Source organism: Bufo bufo, chromosome 4 (genome assembly GCF_905171765.1).
Source record: "Bufo bufo chromosome 4, aBufBuf1.1, whole genome shotgun sequence".
NCBI lineage: Eukaryota > Metazoa > Chordata > Amphibia > Anura > Bufonidae > Bufo > Bufo bufo.
Genome location: NC_053392.1, coordinates 214,302,976 through 214,311,437, shown reverse-complemented (window position 1 = coordinate 214,311,437; position 8,462 = coordinate 214,302,976).

The window sequence follows — 8,462 nt, the reverse complement described above, 5'->3', positions numbered from 1 at the left end:
ACCTGATACTGGCACATGGGGGGAGGCACCTGATACTGGCACCTGGGGGGGAGGGGGGGTTGGCACCTGATACTGGCACATTGGGGGGGGGGGGGGGGAGAGGGGTTGGCACCTGATACTGGCACCTGGGGGGGAGGGGGGGTTGGCACCTGATACTGGCACATGGGGGGGAGAGGGGCACCTGATACTGGCACCTGGGGGGGGGTTGGCACCTGATACTGGCACATGGGGGGGGGGAGAGGGGTTGGCACCTGATACTGGCACCTCGGGGGGAGGGGGGGTTGGCACCTGATACTGGCACATGGGGGGGGGAGAGGCACCTGATACTGGCACCTGGGGGGGGGGAGGCACCTGATACTGGCACATGGGGGGGGGGGAGAGGGGTTGGCACCTGATACTGGCACCTGGTGGGGGAAGGGGGGGTTGGCACCTGATACTGGCACCTGGGGGGGGTTGGCACCTGATACTGGCACATGGGGGGGGAGAGAGGCACCTGATACTGGCACATGGGGGGAGGCACCTGATACTGGCACCTGGTGGGGAGAGAGGCACCTGATACTGGCACATGGGGGGGAGAGGGGTTGGCACCTGATACTGGCACCTGGGGGGGGAGGGGGGGTTGGCACCTGATACTGGCACATGGGGGGGATGCACCTGATGCTGGCACATGGGGGGAGGCACCTGATACTGGCACCTGGGGGGTCAGGGGGGGTTGGCACCTGATACTGGCACATGGGGGGGGGGGAAAGGCATCTGATACTGGCACATGGGGGGGAGAGGGGTTGGCACCTGATACTGGCACCTGGGGGGGAGGGGGGGTTGGCACCTGATACTGGCACATGGGGGGGGAGAGGCACTTGATACTGGCACTTTTTTTTGTGGGGGGGGAGGTGGCACTATGATACTGGGACATGTGGGGGGGGGGGAGGAGAGAGGCACTTGATACTGGCACATGATGGGGGGGCATTATGGGGGACACTAGGCCGGCAGCCTATCAGAGGCCGGACACTGAGGGGCATCTACTGGGGCACTATATATGGGGCATTTTATACTGGTACATTATGGGGGGCACTAGCAGGAAGGGGGGAGAGGAGCACTATGGAGGCATTTACTGGGGGCACTATATAGGGGTATTTTATTATGGGGGCACTATGGGGACATTAGCTCAACTGGGGGCATTACAAGGGGGTATTTTTGCACTGTCACATTATAAGGAGAATTATTACTACTGGGGGGGGGGGCATTATGGTGGGCTTTATTACTCCCCCATGGTATGACCCCCTAGTAGCAGCACCAGCCTCTCCCTGCTCTGCGACCCCACTGCCCCTTCTCCAAATCCTTATTATGAAATCTTTCTCATTAGGATAAAGCACAACATCAGCTCCGCCGGGCCCCCGGCCAAAGTGTGGAAGTGGCGTCCGAGATCCCCAAGGGCCAAGCCAAGTAACTGTAAGTGTTCATGTGAAATATGTTTATTATGCACATATAGCATCCACTGTGCCACACAATATACAGTATACCGCTACACTGTGCCAAAGGAGTGGGGTTTACACAGGAGGAGGAAGGTGTGAAGCGCGCTGGGGGGGGGGGGCCCTTACAAATATTTGCTGTGGGGCCCAGTCACTTCTAGTTACGCCCCTGATGAGGCCGACTCACAAACAACTCACCAGTTATCTCCAGCATAAAACCATGCTTGCAGTGGGAGGAGGGAGGAGTCTGCGAGTCCCACTCAAGACTGGCTGATATAGCCCAGGCTTCACAGGTGCACCTAAATGTGACCTGTAGATGGAAAACAGGCACATTTAAATTGGAGTTTATACACCTCCAGGAATCTCTATATATACAAACTGAAAAGACTAGCGTGTCTTTTCAGTTTGCCTTTTCAGTTTGTATATATAGAGATTCCTGGAGGTGTATAAACTCCAATTGGAGGACAGGCTGGTATATCATTCCCCTTTTTTTGGGAGGGTCCTATGTTGGTGGTGCTACATCGACGACATCTTCATGATCTGGACTGGTACAACGGATGAGTTGGATGAGTTCCACTCACATTTAAATGCGGGTGTACCAGGATTACAATTCACAGTTACATCTTCAACTAGTGAATTGCAGTTCCTTGATGTACGGGTCTATGTGATGGAGGGTTATTTAGCTACGGACCTCTATCAGAAACCCACTGATAGAAATACCCTTCTTATGCATGATAGCTATTACCCACATAAAATGCTTGACTCCATTCCCTGGAGTCAACTATTAAGGGTCAGAAGAATTGTTTCTGATGAACATATATGCACACAGAGGGTTGATGCCATGTGTAAACGTTTTGTTGAACGTGGCTACCCCTTACTTGATAGGACAAAACATAAAGTTAAGTTGGTTGACAGAGACTCTGCACTTCAGAAATCTACAAAAGCCAGATCCGTGGCTAGGGTTCCTTTTGTCTCCATCTTCGGCCGGGACAGTGGTGATATTGCCCATGTCCTTAGAAAGGAATGGCACATACTCCAAAGGGGGTTACCAGAGATAGAAGAATTTAAGTCCCCGCCGATGATGGCATACAGGAGGAACCCTAGCCTACGAGATAGATTGGTAAAAACCGATGTTGGTGACCAATCCAAGACTGTACAAAAATTGCTTGCTCCATGTAAGAATGGCACTTATCCATGTTTGTCTTGCTGTAATTGTGGTAACGTCCTTAAAGGGGACCACTTTTTTCATCCTTATAGTGGTAAAAAATACAAAATCAATGGCTATTATACTTGTAGATCACGTGACGTGATATATGCCATCCAGTGTCCCTGCAGTCTCACCTATGTAGGTGAGACTACTATGGAAGTCTGTGAACGTATTAATAAACAGAAGAGCACTATTCGCAAGAAAAACATGGATAAGCCTATTGCGAAACATTTTGTTGAGGCAGGACACTCTGTGAACTAACTACGCTTCAGGGTGATAGACAGTGTTGGTTTCCTACGCAGAGGGGGAGATAAGGACGCAATACTGAGAAAAAAAGAACTCAAATGGATTTATACGCTGAGATCCCTACAGCCATTTGGACTCAATCTTGAGTATAATGTGGCAGGAATCAGCTAGACTCTCATCTGTTATGTAACATTGTTTTTATGTTCCCCATAATAACTCGAACAGACCACTCTAAGTAATGGCACGATAGTTGTTACACACCTATATAGTCACATATCTAAATATGATGTTTTATAACATGATGACTTTTCACAAATATTACAATACATTTTGCTTTATATCTATATTCATTCCAATGCAATTTGATTGAGATCGCTAGTTGGAGGATCACTGCTATACATCGGCATGGCGGAATTCTATTATAGTAACATGACGTGATATAGTATATCCCGGCTATGTGGTTGTGTATTGGTTGTTTTTCCAAACACATGTCCTGCACGCCGTTTGGTGACGTCGGCGTTGCGGACGCACTCTATTGGTAGCCACACTGCCTCCTTTGCTACGCGTCATTTGGTTACGCCACAAGTGGTCGCGGCTGAATGACGTGAGCCGGCCATTGTCTGATGACGCTCACGGACATGCGCACCTTCAACATTGGGACGCCAGACACCATGCCGATGTCAACCCTCGATCACTCCATACAGGTAAATGTGTTGTATTGGTTTATACCGATTTGAATCAGCTGGTTAGTGTGATACAGCATTATTGTGATTAGATGTTATGTAGGTGTGTCACTCGATACAACTGTCGATTGGATCATTACGATTGTGGGAGTTACTAGTTTTTTAGATTTATATGCTGGTTTTTCAGTTGTAACATATGCTTGACAAAGGCTACATTTAGCCGAAACATTGCCATTGTTTTTACGCTATGCTGTGAAGTTTTCGACAATAAAGAAGAAATTGCTGGACATGCTGCTGTGGCCTTCTATCTTTACTGCATTCCTGTGGATAGACCATTAATGTGAAAATCCTAGAGGCTCCCTTAAACAAAAATTAAGATAGTTAAAGGAGTTGTCTCGTGAACATCATGCTATTAGGGCATTGGGTTATCATATATGGGAGTACCCTACTCGGAGCCGCAATCTATAAACCAGAATGGAGAGTCATTCTTTTTGATCCAGTGGATTTTTTGGCAAAATACAAGCTGCTCTGAGGGTGGGGGTTGGGATAACTTCTCACCCAAAAAAATCTGTTGTAATAAAATCTGCACCAGAAAATGTTAAGGACTTATTTGGCGTTTCTTTGTAGCATAAGCCAGGAGTTTGTGGCAGTTTCTGATGCAGCTTTTTGAGTTGAAGCCAGGATTGGATCCAAACAGAAGGAAAATTGTAAAAGACTGATGCTTCTCTCTTTTGGATACCCTCCTAAGTACTGAATCTAAAATTGCCACCCAAAAAATAAATACATGTAAATCTAGCCTTAGAAACCTCCTCTCTTTTGTATCCACATCTATGTTTTACTTAAACTTCATAAAAAAAACTGCATGTGTGAATCCAGCCTATTTTTGATCGGTCATAATAAGATAATAGTTTTTCAGAATAATTTCAGAGTTTGTATTATGGTCTCAATATCTGGACTTTCTGTGGTTCTACAGGAACTGAACTTGATACCCATAGGATACTATGGTCATCTAAGTATGATTCAGCATAACAATGGGAGATCTATGTATTTTATCCTTACTACAAATGCTAAAATGCCCCTATATGAAAAGTGGCCCTAGGCACACCAGTTACGAACATGAATGAAGGCATAATACACATGTAGATATATAAGCTTTTTTGTTATCAATTTTTAATATTTGATACCTATGGAATATATTGGATACATTTAATAATATGGGCCTCACTGCAAACCTGTATATTAGTCTGTTCATATAATCTAAACTATAACGTTGTGTTAAAAATCTTAAATGGGGAAGGGTAAAAAAAAAAAAAAAAAGACGAAAACCTAAGATGAAAACCTTTTGCGAGACCTGACTGCCTTAATAAACGGCTCAGATTCTACTTGGGCTGTTCCATTCACTAATGATATTACAGGAGGCTTCCCATCTCATCTAATCGGTTAGTAAAATCCTAAAGTCACTTATGTCAGTCTCCAATGCAATCCAAATGAGTCTTCCCGCAATAAGAAGATTCAGAGAATTAGTTTTCGTTTTGCAGAAAATTGCCATTGGGGCTAGCACTTTTATCTAAAAATTTCACTCGTGCATAAGCAAAAAACTCATATTATTTGGTTACATTCCATCAGTATGAGAAATAACATTGTGGAAATTCTATGCATGTTAATGATATATAGAAATCCACCTGCTTTCAGATAAAAATGAGTTTAATTTTCTGTTGCCCACTGCCTGGTTGGCCTTTTATAAATTACTTATGCACAGCTATTATTAAAATAGAGGGAAAGCAAATTAGAAAAACCTCCTATCTTTCCAGTGGATTTAGCCAAAGCACGGCTGTGACAGTCAGAGTCAGCATTTTGTACAAATTCAGCTCTCTCGAAAAATTTTTGCATCTCTATACATTTCTATACCACTGTTGTAAATGCTCTGACCTGCCTTCTTACCAAATTAATCTAAATCCTTTCTAGTTTTCGACTTTAATGGAATACTCAAGAGTCCTGCTGATATATATTAATATATATTTATTGGTTCATTTGAATTCTAATATTTTGTACCATGTTTCCAATTCTGCTATTCAGCCTTAAAGTGCTAGCTTCGCACAATTATGAGATTAGCAAGAAAAAAAAAGTACACATTTCCTTTCGGACGTGACTATATGTTTGCATATTTTAGTAGCCTATGAAGCAGCAAATACTAAAGACTAAGCATTACCGCCAGCAAGAAATATTTAATTGGATTTACCACTTCATTTTTAGGGTCGTTACGGCGCTCTAAGTAACTACCTGACCTCTTGGTTTTACATCTAGGGATTTTATTATTCTTGAGGTCTCAAGTCCTTACTGCCTATACATGTAGTCTATTGTTGGGGGAATTGTGGTCAGTTTAAGATTAAGTTTCTTTTGATGTATCAGACGACAATGAAAATCCTTTTACTTGAGTGATTAAAGATCAATTATGAAGACACCTTTATTCACATTATTGATATAGAATACAACAGATCCCTTACTATGCAGTGGGCACATACTTGCTATCATATTATTGGGCTGAACTTGGGTGCAAGCTTCACCTAGTCATTTTCATAGGTAATATATAAACAAACTGCTGTAGCTGCTGGCATTTCTAAACCACTTTACATAAAAATGTTATCACAAGTAAAATAGAACAAATAATGGTGATAAATGGAAATAAATATTCAATGATTCATTGTTTCACTTGTTTTAGTACATGATACAGTAGTTCTTATTATCATGCTATACCAGGAGGACTCCACTTATTTTAATATTTATTAATATAATAATTTAATTTAACCCCTTCAGGACCCTGCCATTTTTCACCTTAAGGACCAGGCCATTTTTTGCATATCTGACATTTTCACTTTATGTGGTGATAACTTTAAAACGCTTTTACTTATCCAAGCCATTCTGAGATTGTTTTCTCATCACATATTGTACTTCATGACAGTGGTAAATTTGAGTCAAAATATTTCATTTTTATTTATAAAAATATGCCAAATTTACAAAAAAAATTGAAAAATTCACAATTTTCAAAATTTTAATTTCTCTGCTTTTAACCACCTCAGCCCCCAGTGCTTAAACACCCTGAAAGACCAGGCCACTTTTTACACTTCTGACCTACACTACTTTCACCGTTTATTGCTCGGTCATGCAACTTACCACCCAAATGAATTTTACCTCCTTTTCTTCTCACTAATAGAGCTTTCATTTGGTGGTATTTCATTGCTGCTGACATTTTTACTTTTTTTGTTATTAATCGAAATTTAACGATTTTTTTTGCAAAAAAATGACATTTTTCACTTTCAGTTGTAAAATTTTGCAAAAAAAACGACATCCATATATAAATTTTGCTCTAAATTTATTGTTCTACATGTCTTTGATTAAAAAAAAATGTTTGGGTAAAAAAAAAATGGTTTGGGTAAAAGTTATAGCGTTTACAAACTATGGTACAAAAATGTGAATTTCCGCTTTTTGAAGCAGCTCTGACTTTCTGAGCACCTGTCATGTTTCCTGAGGTTCTACAATGGCCAGACAGTACAAACACCCCACAAATGACCCCATTTCGGAAAATACACACCCTAAGGTATTCGCTGATGGGCATAGTGAGTTCATAGAACTTTTTATTTTTTGTCACAAGTTAGCGGAAAATGATGATTTTTTTCTTTTTTTTTTTTTTTCTTACAAAGTCTCATATTCCACTAACTTGTGACAAAAAATAAAAACTTCCATGAACTCACTATGCCCATCACGAAATACCTTGGGGTCTCTTCTTTCCAAAATGGGGTCACTTGTGGGGTAGTTATACTGCCCTGGCATTCTAGGGGCCCAAATGTGTGGTAAGGAGTTTGAAATCAAATTCTGTAAAAAATGACGAGTGAAATCCGAAAGGTGCTCTTTGGAATGTGGGCCCCTTTGCCCACCTAGGCTGCAAAAAAGTGTCACACATCTGGTATCTCCGTATTCAGTAGAAGTTGGGGAATGTGTTTTGGGGTGTCTTTTTACATATACCCATGCTGGGTGAGATAAATATCTTGGTCAAATGCCAACTTTGTATAAAAAAATGGGAAAAGTTGTCTTTTGCCAAGATATTTCTCTCACCCAGCATGGGTATATGTAAAATGACACCCCAAAACACATTCTCCACATTCTCCTGAGTACGGAGATACCAGATGTGTGACACTTTTTTGCAGCCTAGGTGGGCAAAGGGGCCCATATTCCAAAGAGCACCTTTCGGATTTCACTCGTCATTTTTTACAGAATTTGATTTCAAACTCCTTACCACACATTTGGGCCCCTAGAATGCCAGGGCAGTATAACTACCCCACAAGTGACCCCATTTTGGAAAGAAGAGACCCCAGGGTATTCGCTGATGGGCATAGTGAGTTCATGGAAGTTTTTATTTTTTGTCACAAGTTAGTGGAATATGAGACTTTGTATGAAAAAAAAAAAAAAAAAAAAAAAATCATTTTCCACTAACTTGTGACAAAAAATAAAAAATTCTAGGAACTCGCCATGCCCCTCACGGAATACCTTGGGGTGTCTTCTTTCCAAAATGGGGTCACTTGTGGGGTAGTTATACTGCCCTGGCATTTTCCAGGGGCCCTAATGTGTGGTAAGTAGGTAAATGACCAGTGAAATCCGAAAGGTGCTCTTTGGAATGTGGGCCCCTTTGCCCACCTAGGCTGCAAAAAAGTGTCACACATCTGGTATCGCCGTATTCAGGAGACGTTGGGGAATGTGTTTTGGGGTGTCTTTTTACATATACCCATGCTGGGTGAGAGAAATATCTTGGCAAAAGACAACTTTTTCCATTTTTTTATACAAAGTTGGCATTTGACCAAGATA